The sequence below is a fragment of the Pseudophryne corroboree genome, chromosome 4, assembly GCF_028390025.1.
Source record: "Pseudophryne corroboree isolate aPseCor3 chromosome 4, aPseCor3.hap2, whole genome shotgun sequence".
NCBI classification, from domain to species: domain Eukaryota; kingdom Metazoa; phylum Chordata; class Amphibia; order Anura; family Myobatrachidae; genus Pseudophryne; species Pseudophryne corroboree.
This window is the reverse complement of record NC_086447.1, coordinates 423,651,084-423,670,447: the sequence shown is the minus strand read 5'-3', so window position 1 is coordinate 423,670,447 and position 19,364 is coordinate 423,651,084.

The following is a 19,364-nucleotide window of genomic DNA, read 5'->3' as shown; positions in this document are numbered from 1 at the left end:
TCTACATGGAGAAGAGGACCGAGCCTCGTGGGAACATAGGTAAGTATGTGTGTATGTTGGTGTGCATGTATGTAATAAAGTTGTACTGTCACGGTGTGTTTCCTGTTTTTTTGGGGGTATTTTTTTAGTAGTAGTACTACAGGTACCAGCGGGCCCAGTTTTCCACCGCATGCTGGTACTTGTGGTTCTCCAAGTACCAGCTTGCGGGGGAGGCTTGCTGGGACTTGTAGTACTGCTACTAAAAACAATATTCACAATTTCACACAAGGCTATCAGCCCCCCATCCGCCGCCCTTGGATGGGGGGGACAGCCTCGGGCTTCACCCCTGGCCCTTGGGTGGCTGGAGGTGGGGACCCCTTGATTGAAGGGGTCCACACTCCTCCAGGGTACCCCGACCAGGGGTGACTAGTTGGGGTTTTAATGGCACGGCCGCAGGGACCGATATCAAAGTGTCCCCCGGCTGTGGCATTATCTCCCCAGCTAGTGGAGCCCGGTGCTGGTTTCAGAAATACGGGGGACCCCTACGCTTTTTGTCCCCCGTATTTTTGGAACCAGGACCAGGCGCAGAGCCCAGTGCTGGTTGTTTAAATATGGGGGAACCCCTGTCATTTTTTTCTCCATATTTTTTCTACCAGGACCGGCTCAAAGAGCCCGAGGCTGGTTATGCTTAGGAGGGGGGACCCCACGCAATTTTTTTTCCAGATTTTACACTAAACAGACCCTTTCCCATAGATAACCATGCACAGATCTCACTGATCCGTGCATGGTTATCCAAACTCGACTGGAAAAAGCAGGTCTTTTTTTATTGCTGCTTTTTTTAACAAATAGAAAAAAAAAGACCCGCACTTGAGCACTCAGAAACTATCACACAAATACGAATGAATAGTGAATGCCTGTATTCTATGAAATAACAGCCGCGTTTGACCGATGGTCTATTCATTCGTATTTGTGAACGTTGTCATTCAAACCATTACGAATAGTCCAAACACTGCCGAGATTGGTGCTTAGTGAATCCCCGGATTGGGACTTAGAAAAAAAAAACACAAATCGGGCAAACTCGATTTTTTAGTAAATATTGGCCCTTGTGTGTAGTGAGTGCTGCATATATATAGGGAATGGGTTGGATGATACAACAGACGCGCAAATGGGATCATCAGATTTTCTAAAGACTAACCTTCACCCGCCACACAACTGCAGCATGTGAAGGGCAGATCCTCCTTTCCTCCCTTCATTTTTGAGCGGGGACAGTCACAAGATTGTTAAGTCAGATTCCCAATGTTGGCAGCTAGATCAGGACAACCTGAGAGGGAAAGAGAGAAAGAGCCAGGGATTGAAAGGAGAGGGAGAGGGATCTCCTCATCAGGGTTGAATATAGCCTTTCTGGCAAAGTCCCATCATGGCGATCCCTGTCCCAGTTGACACCAGTCATCCTTTACACATATGATCACCATATATTACAGACAGCATTGGTGACTCACATATATTACAGACAGCATCGGTGACCCCATATACTACAGACAGCATCGGCGACCACATATACTACAGAAATTTTCAGTGACCCCATATACCATGCGGGTTGGGGATGGAATTCTGGCGGCCGGGATGCTGGAGGTCAGAATGCCGATACCGGGATCTCAGCTGCCAGAATGCCGGCATCGGGGTGAGCACTATAAATCCCCTTGCGGGCTTGCTATGCCAGCCATTCTGCGGGCTCAGCGGCTCGCTGCACTCATCACAGGTTCAGTTCCCACCTTGTGAGTGTTGTGGACACCCACGAATGGGAATAGCCCTGGCGATGCTATCTGCATTCTCGGTGGTCGGGATCATGGCGTCTGTATTCTGACAGCCAGGATCCTTACTGCTGACATATTGACTGCATCCCACACCACACACAGCATTACACTTCTAATTACAACCCTCAGTCTCAAAAAAAGATCTTAAAATTATATAATACTATAATAATAATAATAATAATAATTATATACAATATATATATATATATATATATATATATAAGGTAAATTTCAGTAGCACTCTTGGCGCAGGAACAAACGAGGCAGACACAAGGTCTGTGTGTCTGCCTCATTTGTTCCTGCGCCAAGAGTGCCCCTGAAATTTACCTTATACTACAGGCCACAGTATTTACCGTCACCTTTGGAGGGCACCGGCTGTATGTCATTTTATATCATCATACAGGATATAGGAGTGCCGTAGATTGCTTGTAATATATATATATTGTCGAAGTCAAAAATATTACATAGAGAGAACATCCAAACTCCAAACAGATAAGTTGCTATGCTTGAAAATACACACAGCGTGCACAGCAATATATGGTAACATACACATTTACACAGACATGCCACAAAGATATATTCAACACATATTTCATACAGCACATAAATTAAACATATCAAGCACTAGACATTATAAGGTTTTAAATTATATAATGGAGTATAACGTCATGTATGTGTATTGTTGGAGTGGAGCAAGATGGACATGTCGTGCTTGGTGTCAAAGTAATCAGATTAATGAGCTGATTCATTTGATGCCTGTGGTTAAGTTGTAGCTCATTGCAACAATTAGTTATGATTGAATGTATGAATATGAAGCCACAATTCAACTGAGAACAAAAGACTTGCCAGGAAACCAGAGGCCAGGCTTTTTGATGTCTTCAAGGCTTGCATATGAACTGACCAATGACTCATCATGAATGAGAAAGTTCCCTCCCCTGGACCAATAACAGAAGACCCAGTCCCAGACCTATACTCCCCCAACATACACAGTGTATAGCTGATCCCAGTCACAAGAAGTTCTGTTTTTGCTGGGTGCTGATCGAGATGGTGTTTTGCCGATACTCTGCTGCTGTGAGCATTGAGGGAGAACTAAATATGGAGCGGAGGGTGCATTGAGCAAATATGGTGATGTATTGCTGGCTGTAATGGATTAGTTTGTAATAACTGCTTCCTGTGTAAATTGTAACCATGTAACTATATATATACTGTACATGTGATATATTGTATACATATCCTTTTAATATCAAATATATACATCAATGAGCTTTGGAAATCAGAAATGTGTGTGTACTTGTTTTCTCTTAAGGGATGTAGTGTTTGCAACGTACAGTGCACTTTTATTGTATATGGCAATAAGATGCACCTGGCATCAACAACATATCTTAGCGCTGGCATTTTAAATATTTATTAGAAAATAGATGTGACTCTTACAGATGGGGGCTCGCAGCCAGGATATCACGTTCTTAATGATTTCACTGTACAAACGTGGCTGTGGTCTACCAGCTAACGATGGACACATCGCGACATGCTGCTGAATCAGTTGCTGTTTGTTTTGTGTGTTATCAGTAAGGCGCTGATATGAAATTCAGGGGACAATATATTTCTCACAATATTTAAAATGCTACAGCGTATTTTTATTATTGCAAAACAAAGTTCAAATAAGTCATATTGTGTTTGATTCAGAGGGGATTGTCTATCTGATAAGTAAATTTAAAAGCATTTAAAAGTTGGTGCATAGGTATAATATAGCTGTGTTAGCATGCTGAGGCCAATTCACATACTTTTAAACCCAGGCCTAAAGTAACTTTTGGTGCTTGTATAGATTGTGAATTCTTTGTGAGAAAGAGCAAGCCACATGGTGTCCTCCATTTTGGGCATTCCACATGGCCTGTCCACCATCTTGTTCAAGCACATGGATGGGAATGAGGGGGAGGATTAGTGGCCATTTTAGGAAGGTCACTTTATCCAACTTAGCTAAATAGCTGACTTTCAGTCTGGTTAAAACACTCAGTTTCCTTTGTCACAAAGAAACAACATATATGTACAAATCCAACACCATTTATAAGCTACCAATGAATTTATTTAACCCATGCCATAGTCAATTACAAATAGTTTCCATTGGGCCTAGTGAGAGTTAATAGTGAAATGAATACTTGATGTAAGACATTACACACAGATATAAAAAAAAAAGTTTTTTTTTTCTTTCCTGGATTTGCTAACTCTCTGCTAGGGTAGGATTGCCATTGAAATGTTAATTAACTTGTTTAACTACTAGTAGAGCAAGGCAAATATCTTTGATATGCAAATTATAGAGGCTCTGAGATAAACTACATTCATTCAGTGTGTTTACGAATACATATGAAGGGGTGATGGGTCTCATAGGAGTGCAGTAAATGGTGTATATATAATATATTATTATATAATATGGGTATTTATATCAGTGTATGGTCTGCAAGATAGCTATTCAATCTGAATCATAGCATTTAAATTATAGTCAATAGTCATTATAGATCTGTAAAGAATCGGATACGTTTAATTGTTATATATATTTGATATATTTCGTTAAGGGAGTAATTATAAAAACACAAAACATAGTTCCGACCTAAACATTTAGGTATACACTCAAAAGAGGATTACCTTTGGGGGTAACTTCCGGCAAGTGTAAGGAACAATTGTGTATTGTGTAAGTGAGCAGTAGTATTTTGTTGCTCACGTTTATCGTGATATAGTGTGGTTTATTGAGTTGCGAACGCATGTTGTACACGTGGTACGGTACATGAGGAAAGCGTACAGTAGTGCGCACGTGGCGCAGGGACGTGCACAGTCATGTGTTTACGCAAGGTTGCGTGAAGTAGCCAGCGCAAGTTATAACCACACAATAGGTATAAATTTAAAGGCGGGATAAAAGACATTTATACAATAGCAAATAACTATCCGATTTTAAAAGCAAATTATTATAATACTTTGTTTAAACTGTACTACCTCTAGGATAGGCTATCAATCAAAGGGAGTGATATTTTTCTGTACAGAAAAACATTGTGTATTTGAGTGAGCTGAAAATAGGAGTGGACGTATTGAACCCCGAAAAACTGGGATCCCGTGGACAAAATGCCTGAGCTAGAAGGGGCTCAGCTGCGAGAAGGGTTGCAACCTAGCGCATTTAACGAAGTTTGGCACGTACTACAACGTGTTGTAGGAGCGTGAAAGGTGTTTTTTGTTACGCTCCGGCTGAGGAGCGTGGCTTAAATTTGACTCCCGCAATCGTAGGGCATATAGATAACAAGTATCTATAGGCCATGCGATTGGACCGTGATGTGATTGGTTCATGTGTTATATGCAGCGCAACGTGATACCATTTGCGTTATTTTGCGCAGTTGTATCAAATGCGCTTTGTAGAGCATACGCAGACGTGATTGTGTAAACAAGGGGTTTTTCGCTGATCTTCTTCAGGAAATCTCCCTGGTGGGCATCCACTGGAAAGAGTGATCGATAGCATGTTTCTCATCCTACAAAAATTCTAGTGGAAAGATATCGAAAATGAATTTTTCGCTGGCTCTCTCAGGAAAATATTCCAACATAACCTCCACCGAAAGAAATTATGGTGATGAAGGGTCTGATAGTGTCCAAAGGTTGGGTACATCGCGATCCCACTATTTACAGTGGGTCGTAGTACAGGCCAGCAGGGAATGGGGTGAGTGAAAGCACTCAGTGAGTACTTTCACCATCTGCTTGCATTGTTCATTTGGTGTTTGTGCAAAAAGGCCCACAATAGGAGCCAAGTGCACAAGCGAGAGACATTCAGCAGCCAGGGTTCAGGCTGAAGAAGAAGAAGAGCCAAGAGGGTCCACAAGGTTGGTAATGTGTGGGAAGTATGGTCCACACGCAGAGGCTTTTTGTGATGAATGGGTATGTATGACTGCTGGGGATAAGGCATCATTTCCTAGGGTTGGTGAGTTTGATCCTGAGGTATTGCAGCAGGTAGCATGTCTAACCAAAGTCATATAAGACAAGAACGGAAATATAACTGTTTGAACTTGTAGCAACAATAAATAAGTAGAAAAAAAAGAGAAAGCAAGTACACTGCCATATGTAGATGTGGAAGCAGTTACAGCCAGCATACAAATTATAGAAGATAATAAAAATAAAAAAAATGAAAAATATGAATGTAACCTATATATGTACTAATGAATGTCAAAGTTTTATTTAGGAGGAGAAGGCGACCTGACTGGTTTCAGCCATTTCTCATGCACTCAGAGGAGTATCCAACCGGTAAAAGAGGAGCAGTAGCCTGCAGGGGAAGTGGCTGCCCAGTGGAACTGGTAAGTATGGAGTCATTCGAGTACATATATAGTAAAACCCAAAAAATAAAATAAAAATCAAGTAAGTAACATCATAAATGGAGAATATCCTGTCCGCATATTAGTATTTGCCAGTAGGAAAGCGGACAGAGATAGGGTAACCCCCGGGTTTTTCTTTTAGTTACCACATAAGAAGTATTCATTTCTAGTAATGCCCCTAGTCAAGATGAGCTTGGAAATGTTTGTTGGACCATGTACAGACCCTTAATACGGGATGAGAAGGATTGAATGAATACTTCGCATGACCTAGAAGCTTGTTGTTGTTTTTTTTTTGCAGTACTAGAAAATTCTCCATCTGGATAAGATCACGGGTAAACACTAATTCGGCAAATGGGAGGAACGAAAGAAGTGCAACATTACCCTTTGACAAAACCTGCTGAAGTTACAATTGGGCCTCTATGATGCTAAACCTTTTTTTCTTTTTTTTCCTAGCAGCAGTGGCCCCTGACTAAGTTAATCGACAGAGATTTTGTTAAATGTGAAATACATATATTATACTCCCGCTCAGGAAGTACAAGGTATGTTAGATACCCTCAAAGACTAATGTTGCACTCCACTGTTCTAGATTCATGTCCATCACAGGTAGAGGAAATTATCTCACAGATAACGGGTTCCCTTTGAATTTAGGATGGACAGGACACTAGATTGATGCCTGAGGTAATCCCAGTAGTGACACAGCATGCACAAGCTTTAAGGGGGGGTAGACCAAGTAGTTAACCAATTCCCTGTAGTGCCCAATCCAGTTGTCATTTTAATAAAATCCCCTCCACCTCTACAAACTTATCTGTCACCAACCTCTATTCTGTTTTCTTCATTTTTCCTCTTCATCTTTGCGTTCACACAGGGTGGTACAATACATGGACCTGACTCTCCCAAGATTATGAGTGACAGCCTGAGTATTGTCTCTCAAGCCCTGCATGACTGTTTATAGTCCTTTCAGCCTGAGAGTGAGTCGGTGCTGATACAATATGTTGAAAACTTGTTGTGCGCTGATTCATTTGAGTCGTCTCTGGCAGATATGAAGCAGTTTCTGTTTCGTCTCTTCCAAACAGGACACCAGGTATCAAGGGGTAAACTACAGTTGTGTAGGACAAGGGTCAAATACCTGGGACATAGTACTGGTACATGATTTGACAGTTCATATACCACATGCCGTATTGGTCCCTCAAAGTTCTGCCCAAACCCGGTATGTCTCATCAGCACAATGGCACCAGTATATTACTGCAGTGTGCCTTGTCATGCACAAAGGGTGGAGGAAGGATGAGAATAGTGATGAAGGGAAATTTTGTATAGACACTGATATGCATGATGGTATGGAATATCTGAATCAGACCTTTACTACGAGACAAGACATAAGTGACATCCCATTGGTGAACTCAGACCTGATATTTTTTTCTTCTTTTTCTCCTCTAGAGATTTTTCTTTTTTTTTTTTTGAGTTATGCTCATGGTATTATTATTATTATTATTATTATTATTATTATTATTATTATCCTTTATTTATATGGCGCCACAAGGTTTCCGCAGCGCCCAATTACAGAGTACATATGCACATAATCAAAACAGGAAAACAGTGACTTACAGTTGAAGACAATATAGGACAAGTACAGGGCAACTAAGCATAACTACACCAGTAAACATAGAGATAAGTTCCAGGTGGCCAAAAAACTACGGGATCTGGGCAGTTGAGGATTATTAAAGTAAGAAAAGTATAAGCACATGAGGGAAGAGGGCCCTACTCGTGAGAGCTTACATTCTAAGGGGAGGGGTAGACAGACAGGGGTGACACAGATGGGGTACATAGAGAGCATGGAACAGAGGGTTAGGTTGAGATTTGGCTAGGTTTGGTAAAGAAATGGGTCTTAAGAGCCCGTTTGAAGTTTTGTAGAGAGGTGGAGAGTCTGAGGGGGAGAGGTAAAGAATTCCAGAGAAAGGGAGCAGCACGTGAAAAATCTTGGAGATAGGAGTGGGAGGAAGTAATCAGAAGACAGGAGAGTCGGCGTGCATTAGCAGGGCGAAGAGGACGGGTATTCTACATTGCAAACACACAACAGTTAAATTAATATGAAAATGTGTGTTCCCTACAGGAAAAGGAGGTCTGGAAGGCGAAGGAGTATGGTTAGGAGTCCCCAGGACTCTGGAGAGATGGACAAGGTAAGCCAGTGGCCCCCATGATGTATCTCCCAGGCCTAGCTGAGGCGGCACATGGTCTGACTCACCTAGGTTAAGGAAGGTATGTGCAAATTGGTAAGAGCTTACTGGCGTGTACCAGGGTTCCCTTCTCAGGCAAGCAGGAAAGCAATGACCTGTCTTACTTGCATGAGGAAGAACATTTGGTAAGGTAGTAATAACAGAGCCATCCCATATCCCTCCTGCAGATGGACCTTTTCAGGTAATACAAATCAACTTGTTATGTATTGGTGTGCACTGATGTTTTCTCAAACTGGGTAGAGGCATTTCCTGCTGCCACGGATGCTGCTGTGTTTACCGCAAAGAAAATTGTGCAGAAATTTGTGTGTAGATATGGTACCCCTAGGAGTAGGAGCAAAGTGATAGATTGAAACTGGACAATTGTGGTCATAGACACTGCCACACTGTAGCATCAGAACCACTCCCAGATCCTCGCTTAGCGAATCACCCTCTTCTAAATTTTTGTTTTTGTTTTGGTTTGTTTTGTTTTTTTGGAAGACAACCTCATGTCATGATTAATCCGCACAATGATCAGAAATACACCAATGAGGTGACAGTACAGTACCTTATCGAGATGAGCCAGCATTTGAGAACTTGACAAAAGAACTTGAAACTGTTGATTCCTGGTATGCCAACTACTAACTGTATTGATTGTGAACCAAGAGACAGTGTGATTGTTCTTACGCTCAGGTTGCCTAATAGACAGGTGGGAAGGACTGTACCAAGTTTTGTTGACAGCACGATCTCAGTGAAAGTAGCCGAGAGAGAGACTTGGGTCCACGATTCCCATTGCAGGAAAGTCGGTAGACCGGAAGGAACTCGTAAATAGAGTGAGATCGCAGAAGTATCACCAGAGAGTCTGTTCCGTGAAGACTGAGAGACGGCACTGTTGAACACTACCTGAGCATACTAAAGGAGTACAGAAAGACCAGTCGTTGTAATTGATTTGCTATGGACAAGATTTGTTTTGTGCTTTCTATTTTTTCCGTTGACAAACATTTTTTTCAGGACATTCTATTTTTGTGAGGTTTTTCATGAGGAGTCATGTGTGGGACTGGAACTGGTTCTGGAGAAAGGAGTGATGTATTTATAGGATCCCAGGATCAGCCTATCACTCTGTTAAAGCCAGAGAAAATCAAAGGTCTAATAGTTTCGGAGTTCGGAGGTAACGTGATAGGCTATTGTCTGAGGAATACTGTATTTTGTAGTTTATGTGACCCCATAATTGATGATGAGTGCATCTAGAGATGTCAGTCTAGCAATAAGGCAGCATTTGACAGACATCCATTGAGTGATTACCACTCACTAGTGGGTAAGGTCTTAAACCAAACAGAATGTTGTATGTGCTCACAGGTGGGATGCGGTCAACATCCCGCCGGACAGAATCCTGGCGGTCAAGATACCGACGCCGGAATCCCGACCGGCACAATCCCAACATATTCTCCCTCTGTGTGTGTCCACAGAGGGAGAATATAATAGTGTGCCGAGTGTAGCGAGGCACCGTGCCCACAGCGTGGCGAGTGAAGCGAGCCCACAAGGGGCTGCTTTCCGCTCTCCACCCCTGTCAGGATTGCGTGGTCGGGATTCCGGCGTCGGTATTTCGACCGCCGGGATCCCATCCAGCGGGATTACGTACCGATCCCTCACAGGTACCTCTAAGACAAAATGATGCAGGATTAGTGTCATATTTTTTTTAGAGTTAGCTGATGTACTTGAACTACATGGAGGGGAGGGAACCAGTGCACAAGAAATATAATATAACTAGACCCCCTAGTCTTAGGATCCACCAGTACCATAGATAAATCCCTGGTATGTTTAAATCTCACCAATTTCAGGTAATCAGGAAATTGGGAGGTAATCAGGAACAATCAGGCAATGGCTATTCACACATAGCAGATAAAGAGCTCATTAATATATGTGAAAGAAAGGTTTATGAATGGCTGTCCCCGAACTCCGAAGGTTTATGTTATCTAGGAAGGACACTACTAATAACCCTTGTTCAATGATGAAACAGACCTAGCATACGTTCCAGAAATGGAAACAATGTTCAGAGAGTGATAGGAATACATACCATGAAAATTTTATATGTCTCTTTCACGATTTGTTTGTGCTTTCTCCCTCTACCCAGCATAACCTCTATCGAATCCGAACATCAGTGTACAAATATGTAGGTACATGTATGTGTTAAACGTTTGATCAAATCAGACATCATAGGCCATAGCACTGTCCCAGCATACTCTATAGGTTGAATGTTGTCCCACATCCATCCAGTGGTCCCGTGACCGCCAAGTGCATATTGAGGATGTCTTGTCCTCCTCCCTGTCTTCCCCCAAATATAGTCAAATGTCTGATTTGCGAAATGAATACATACGTGTATCTAGGTCACCGATGATGTGTTTGAAATATTTTTCTTCTGTTAATAATTTATGGCAGTTATTGTTTACTGCCAAAGGGTGGACTGTCAAAGTCAAAAATATTACATAGAGAGAACATCCAAACTCCAACTAGAGGAGTCACTATGCTTGCGAATACGCACAGCATGTACAGCAATATATGGTAACATACACATTTACACAGACGTGCCAAAAAGATATATTCAACACATATTTCATACAGCACATAAATTAAATATATCAAGCACTGGACAAATAACAGAAGACCCAGTCCCAGACCTATACTCCCCCAACATACACAGTGTATAGCTGATGCCAGTCACAAGAAGTTCTGTTTTTGTTGGATGCTGATTGAGATGGTGTTTTGCCGATACTCTGCTGCTATGAGCATTGAGGGAGAGCTAAATATGGAGCGGAGGGTGCATTGAGCAAATATGGTGATGTATTGCTGGCTGTAATGGATTAGTTTGTAATAACTGCTTCCTGTGTAAATTGTAACCATGTAACTACATATATATACTGTACATGTGATATATTGTATACATATCCTTTTAATATCAAATATATACTGTACATCAATGAGCTTTGGAACACATAAATGTGTGTGTGTACTTGTTTTCTCTAAGGGATGTAGTGTTTGCAACGTACAGCGCACTTTTATCGTATATGGTAATAAGATGTGCCTGGCGTCAACAACATATATTAGCACTGGCATTTTAAATATTTATTAGAAAATAGATGTGGCTCTTACAGAATATATATATATTCTTGCTTTAACTCCAGCTGAGGACTCAGGGAGTGCCGTGCAATAAGCTTTGATATATATATATATATATATATATACATACAGAAATCTAGCACACTCACCATTCCCAGGAATGTGGTGCACACCTGCACGCAGTCGCACCACCCCCAGGCAAGGGTGCAGTGGCCTGTGACCACATTGTTTAAATAATACAAGAGCCCAGCACTCACCATAATAAGCTCACTCACCTTAATACATCAGTACATATATAAACAATGGGGTTTTAGTTCATGGATTGTATAATGCATTTAAGCTTGCAGCCGAACATCAAGGGATCCCATTTTATTGCAAGTCCTACTCTATCACCCAGATTTTTTTTAAACCTTGCCACTACTATCACATCAGAGTCAAATTGAAAATATGCTTCCAGGTTTGAAGCTCACCTGCCAACGAACTTATGCTTTTAAAGGTGAGACAGTAACACAGCTCCTAAATTACAGTACCACCAATGAAGCAGCGGACACAGATTTAAAGTACTGTAATGAGCTTAGAAGGGGTGCATAAGAATGCCATGATCACAAAAAGGTTAATTAAAATATAACCAAATAGTGCGGTGGATTTCTGTATGTGTATATTTGGCCCCCAGCATGCGACTACTAGCAGTTGCAGTTTTGCTAAATTAGCATCCCTGCAACTGATGCTGAATTATGCCCTTAGTCCACCAGCATTTAGAGCAGCAATATGTGTCGACTCTCATCTCCTGGTAACAGAGGGTTTCCCATGGAAAGACTCCACTATTTACAGCGCAGATTTAATGATTTGTCCAGAAAGGAAAAAGGTCATAAGCTTCATTTTAATGTTGCCTGAATGGCTACATTTCAGAATTAAAATAAAATACTTTTTATACATATTCTTATTGTCATTCATGAGCCAATAATTATTCAGTATGATTCATTAGTAATTGCGAGGATCATGCTATTATTCTTGAATAATTTAACTCCTTCTGACACATTTTACTCACCTTGAAAATTCATGCAATGAATGCTAACCAATCTGTACTTAACTTTCTAAACCTCATACAACAAAAACAACATGAAAAATGGAAAAACAAACATTTGCATTAGAGTGAAGGTTGACCCATTCAGTCAATGAAAAGGGCCAGTACAGCAAGTCTGAAGTCATTCCTTGTTTAAAAGTAGTATAAAATGCCTACAACATGTAAGACTCTTTAAAAAAAATAAAAATTAGTTTCAGTATAGTGTATTAGCTATAGTACATGGAAAGGGTCATACACTGGCATGGAGAATGTACTTTACCTCCTGATTAAGTGCTCACCTTGCTGTGGCTACCTTTCATAAAGCTTTATGCTGGAAACTGCAGAAACCCTGCTTTGGATTAAGGTTATCCAGGCAAGTGTTATATATCTTGTATTATATACTGATTTACCCATTTTTACATAATGGGGATGATGCAGAGGTGAACGGCAGTCAATTTTGCTAATGTATTTTATGTGCTTTCTTACTGTGCATGCACTGAGGCCAATCACATGCACCTATGGCACAGCCCAACACGTGTTTTGGTGCCAAGGATTTTTGAGCTGATTATATGTTTATTTTGGTGTGCTGATTTCAAATATAACATAAATTTTCGCCTATCAGCTCAAATATTTGAGATATAAACATTGTCTGATTTGTATTACCCTATGTTATATTAGGCCTATTATTCACATAATAAAACACGAAACGTTAAAAAAAAGTCTAAAACATACTAACATTACAATAACACTATAGTGACTCAAATAACATTTTTTCTTCAAAGTAATAAAATGACACAATAAATGAAAAGAAAATTAGTTTAGGACGCTTCTTTTGTGAGACATTCTTGAATGGACTTTGTGCCAGACCTGATCGCAGCAGCAAAATATTTCTCTAATGGGCAAAACGATGTGCAGTGCAGGTGGGTCAGATATAACATGTGCAGAGAGAGTTAAATTAGGTACACACTATACAATTATCTGGCAGATAATCTTCCAAATCTAGCTGGTTGGAATGAAAATTTGGATGAGAGCAAATTACAATCTATCATTTGTTCCCAAACACTGCAAACCTGTCAAAAACAGTAATTCATCCAAGTTGGTTAAATTTGTGTTTAACCAATTTGTATGAATACAGGTTTTGTTCATTTTCCAGTGTTTGGGAACAAATGATAGATTGTAATTTGCTCTCATCCATTACGAGATTTTCATTCCAACCAGTTAGACCTGGCAGATTATTTGACAGATAATTGTATAGTGTGTACCCAGCTTTAGATTTAGATGTGTTATTTTGTTTTTGTGCAGGATAAATACTGGTTGCTTTATTTTTACACTGCAATTTAGATTTCAGTTTGAACACACCCAACCCAAATCTAACTCCCTCTGCACATGTTATATCTGTCCCACCTGCACTGCACATGGTTTTGCCCACTAGAGAAAAAGTTCGCTGCTGCAATCAGGTCTGAATTAGGCCCTTTGTTTGGACAGTCTCTTTGTAAATTCCAGCTGTAATCTGCCACCTGTTTATCCATTCTTCCCTGGTTGCAATCTTCCAATGTTTTAATGACCTGGTGAAATCTTTCATCTTGTTCTTTGCTCATATCACCCAAATTTTTCCTGGGAAACGGTCCAAGTGGTTGTGAAAGTAATTAACTCTTATGCTCATATTACATCCAAAGTCTCAGCATAGTTTTGAGCTTTGTGGTTGCCCAGAAAGTTTCTGACAACTAGAATGATATCCACGCACTTTGGTCACCCTCACTCATGGAATCTAGGAAGCCAGGATCATTTATGAGCGGTCTTATTTGAGAGCCATCAAAAAATCCAGCTTTCAGTTTTTCTGTACTTAGCCCAGGCGTATATGATGCCCCATATATAAATATATAATCACAGGCCGTTACATTAATGGGGTATCACACCTCCGCAATGCTTAGCTCAGACTGAAAGTCACCCAAATGGTGATGTGCTGTGCAGAGCCGGCCTTAGCTATAGGCAGACTAGGCATTTGCCTAGGGCATTCAAGCATGTCTAGGGGCATCCAAGCATGTCCCTGCAGCATCTCATGCTGAGAGGGACAGTCCGCAAACTAACTGTTACTTTCCAAATGTATTCAATCAGTACTTGCATACACTGCTGTTTACATTTGTCAAAAAAAATGCACACTGTGCCTTAAACTTCCTCTGACATGCTTGAATGCCCCTGACTTGTGAGACCTCAGACAGACAGCAGAAGCCAAGTAAATGCAATTCCTGGACCTGTGACATTTTTACTGACTATATAAGGTTATTACTGGATGGCTTCTTATGATAACACATGTGTATTTTGGAAGACTGCTTCACAGAACCTGACATCACCTATACTGCTTGTGCACATGGGGGAGGGGGACCCTGCCATCCTGTGTGTGTCCCTTATCCCTGTGCAAACCCCAGGTGTCTGCAGGGACATAACATGGGCAGTGTTCTCCCCACACTTTATTTCCTAGTCAGTCCATACCGTAAAATTCCCCTGCCATCTAGCACTGTAACGTGGTCAGTAAGTTGCGTTGTGCTATTTCTATATGAAACATCAGTGCAGCGTGACTTTTGGAGACATCAGACTGGAGGGCAGAGCATTTAGCTCCCACAGTATAAAGTAAAGTGCATGCAGTTAACGGGAGTAACAGACACCAGCAAACACACTGAATAGTGAAGAGAATGGACAGTTTCTACATGTTTGATACTGATCTTTTTGTATAACCAGCAAGTGTGGCAGTATCTGTGGCAGTATATGTGTATTATGGGCATTACTAATGTGGGGCATATGTGTAAGGTGCATTACTGTGTGGCATTATGTGTATTATGGGCATTACTAATGTGGGGCATATGTGTAAGGTTCCTTTACTGTGTGGAATTATATGTATTATGGTCATTTCTGTGTGGCATTGTGCAGAGTTGAACTGGCCCACAGGGTAACCCCCCGGTGGGACCCACTACCTGAGCGCTGCAGGTACAGATGCAGAACTAGCGGCGGAGCTAGGGGGCACCAGACAAAATTTTGCCTAGGGCATCAAATTGGCTAGGGCCGGCTCTGGTGCTGTGGCCTGGGCATGCGCAAAAAGTATAGCTGATAGAGAATAATTATTTTCGTATTTGGAATTAGCACGCCCAGTATAACCAAAATCAACACTAACATTCCAGGCACTAAACAAAAAAAAATGTTTTTTGTTGGGCATTGTGGTCTATGCTGAGCTGTAAGCAATCCAAAGCCTGCTTCAGAGATTTACGAGAATGCATACTTGCATAGTTGCCTAGTCTCCTGGAATGGCCGGGAAAATCGGGTGGCCCTCCCTGTCCCCCCACCAAATCTCCCAATTTTTCAGGTACCCCCTGCCCGGCTGCACACTTGGTGAATAAAGTGGGTGATCCGGGCAGTTGATGATGCAATTCACGCTGAATTACATCATCATAGCCACTCCCCCTGCAGTATAATGCCGGAAATTTGGGCATTACATAGTGAAGTGTGTGGCTACAATGACGCTATCATGATCACCATGCCCTCATTCCATCTCCACCCACCCCTTCAGTCCCAGCTGCTACATTCAGACACAGATCAGTCGATTATAGAATTACTTAGTAGCCCTATGGGCATGCAGCATACTCGCCAGATGTAAGACGTAAGAGCCATTGCAGCTGTATATGGCACATGTCCCTAAAACAGTCACAACATGCCTGCATTATTGCCGCCACTCCCTGTACCACCCCCATACACTGGCTACCTGTCACTTTCCTGCAAATACATTTTCTCTGTGCAATCACAAGACTATTCCAGCACATTGCTACACTCGACAGTTAATCGCTCCACAGCAACAAACTAAATAAAAAATAGGTTTGTATCCAACTCCAAATCAGGCCCTCAATCACATCTCCACTTGCAAATACAGTTTTGTGACATTATATGCCTACTGCACACATTTATTCTCAAGAGATCATTATTATGTTTACAAGTGAAAACAATGTCTGAGCACAAAAATAAGTTTCATGATTAAAGAGTTTATTATACATTAAGCAACCAAGTGCTATAAAACAAGCATAAGAATAAAATATTTCAGATCAGTAATTATCATATGAATATAAATTGTTATTTAATGATTCATTAGGAGGTGGAACATCTGCTGAAATATAGGAGCTCATTTATCAACGAGTGATAAAATTCACAGTGAATGATAAAACTTGTTGCGTATGATAAATGGTGCTCCAGCCAATCAGCTCCTAACTGTCCTGTTGTTATGATCTTGTCTGCAACAATCAAGTTCTGGTATTTACCTTGTCATCTGGCCTGTAGGTAAGGTTTCCTGTCTTGGTTTCAGGTCTGCCTTTTGTTCTGGGCCAGTGCATAATTGAATATAGGTGTGGACACAGTGATCTTCAATTTTGATATGTGCCTCTGGACAAAGTTGAGTATTAGAAGACTCTATTCCAACATATGATCCACCTCCCTAGAAATATTTTAATAACTATTTCTATTTATATAATAAATATTGATCTGAGATACTTTATTCTTATGATCGTTTTATAGCTGCTTAATGCACATTAAGTACTTTTAATACCATTTTTCACTTGTGAACATAGCGAGGATCTCTTGAGAATATTTGTTGCACTCTATCTGGGTACAGCAACCACTCCTACCTTTGTGAAGGAAAGGGGGATGCCGCAGGCCATGCTGCCTGGTTCAGAAAAGCCCCTGCTGCCAATTGGGGTCCTAGTTCCAGCACAATGGAGCTGACAGGGACCAGCGCATGCGCGCAAGCAGTGGCTTGACTTCGCATGCACAAAGCCCCGGCTACTATGGAATGCATCTGCTGCAGTCCATAGAAGCTAGCTAGGGTTGACAATCAGGCAGGGAGTGGCTTCCTACAGGAAGCCAGCTCTCTGCTAATTGCAGCCCCACCTGGCAGTCCCAGAGGGAGGAAACCCCTCCCAATGGGACTGCTTATCCTGTGGATGACTGGCAGATAGGAATTCCAATAGGAAGTCACTGCCAGTCACAGTGTAGCCAGAGCAGTCACGGACTGCAACTGGCTCACTGCAGTCACAGATTTTACTGGGGAGGCTGCAGTACTGAATACAGATGGAGCCACATTGGTTATGATAGGAGTACAGTATTTGACTACAACCGGATTTGAATATTCCTTTCCTTGTTGATAATTACTGTATATGACGTTTCAGATTACTTTTCAAACACATTAAAGTAACCACTTGTACCATGTGCAATGCCATTTACAGTTTGAATAATTGATTTATCGGGTTTTGAAAGATTGTCAGTAGAGACTAGGAGGACAGCTAATAGGCTTTTGAATCTAGCAAGATTGTTAGAAAGTTTGACATTGTGAGGGAGTAAATTCCAGAAGAGTGTGTTAGAGTGGGAGAAGTGTTGGTGGCAGGTGTGCGAGGAGGTAACCTGGATGGAGGCGATACAGTGATCAATGGAAGAGCAGATTGGGGATAAGTATAGAGTACACAGAAATGAGGCTGGAATGCAAGCAAGGCGGATGGCTATCTTCAATTTTGATGGTCCCCTTATTGTATAAAACATTGTAGTGGCCAAGTGAGACACTGAGTATATTGAGATCTACTAAGTAGAGAATTGATGCATATCTCACCCTGACAAGCCATATACAGTATTTGATGACTACTACTGTACCTCCTTCATGTTACTGTATAAATTCTTTCAATAAGTTCAATACAAAGATACAGCTGGGATTCATTATTCATTAGGACCTGCATCTTATAGATCTATTCTTTATGAACTGTTTTGGAGAAATCAGAATTGTCTCCCCTTCGGGCAGCAAACATTAATGGCCCTCATTCCGAGTTGATCGGTCGCAAGGCGAATTTAGCAGAGTTACACACGCTAAGCCGCCGCCTACTGGGAGTGAATCTTAGCTTCTTAAAATTGCGACCGATGTATTCGCAATATTGCGATTACTAACTACTTAGCAGTTTCAGAGTAGCTCCAGACTTACTCTGCCTGTGCGATCATTTCAGTGCTTGTCGTTCCTGGTTGACGTCACAAACACACCCAGCGTTCGCCCAGGCACTCCCACCGTTTCTCCGGACACTCCTGCGTTTTTTCCGGAAACGGTAGCGTTTTCAGCCACACGCCCCTGAAACGCCGTGTTTCCGCCCAGTAACACCCATTTCCTGTCAATCACATTACGATCGCCGGAGCGAAGAAAAAGCCGTGAGTAAAAATACTTTCTTCATAGTAAAGTTACTTGGCGCAGTCGCAGTGCGAACATTGCGCATGCGTACTAAGCGGATTTTCACTGCGATGCGATGAAAAATACCGAGCGAACAACTCGGAATGAGGGCCAATGATTGGCTGGCCTGGTCCTTCAGTGGGTGGGTGCAGATCTTCACTCTTTTTTCAACTAAAAATAGATGCTTCCAGCGTACTCTACACAAAATTAGAGATGTGCAGCGGGCATTTTTCGTGTTTTGTGTTTTGGTTTTGGATTTGGGTCTACGGTCGTGTTTTGGATTCGGACGCGTTTTGGCAAAACCACCCTTTCGGGTTTTGGATTCAGATGTGTTTTGGATTCAGGTGATTGTTGGAAAAAAAAACACACAAATACAGCTAAAATCATAGAATTTGATCCTATAGTATTATTAACCTCAATAACAACCATTTCCACTCATTTCCAGTATATTCTGAACACCTCACAATATTATTTTTAGTCCTAAAATTTGCACAGAGGTCGCTGGATGACTAAGCTAAGGGTCCCAAGTGGCCGGCACAAACACCTGGCCCATCTAGGAGTGGCACTGCAGTGTCAGACAGGATGGCACTTAAAAAAATAGTCCCCAAACAGCAC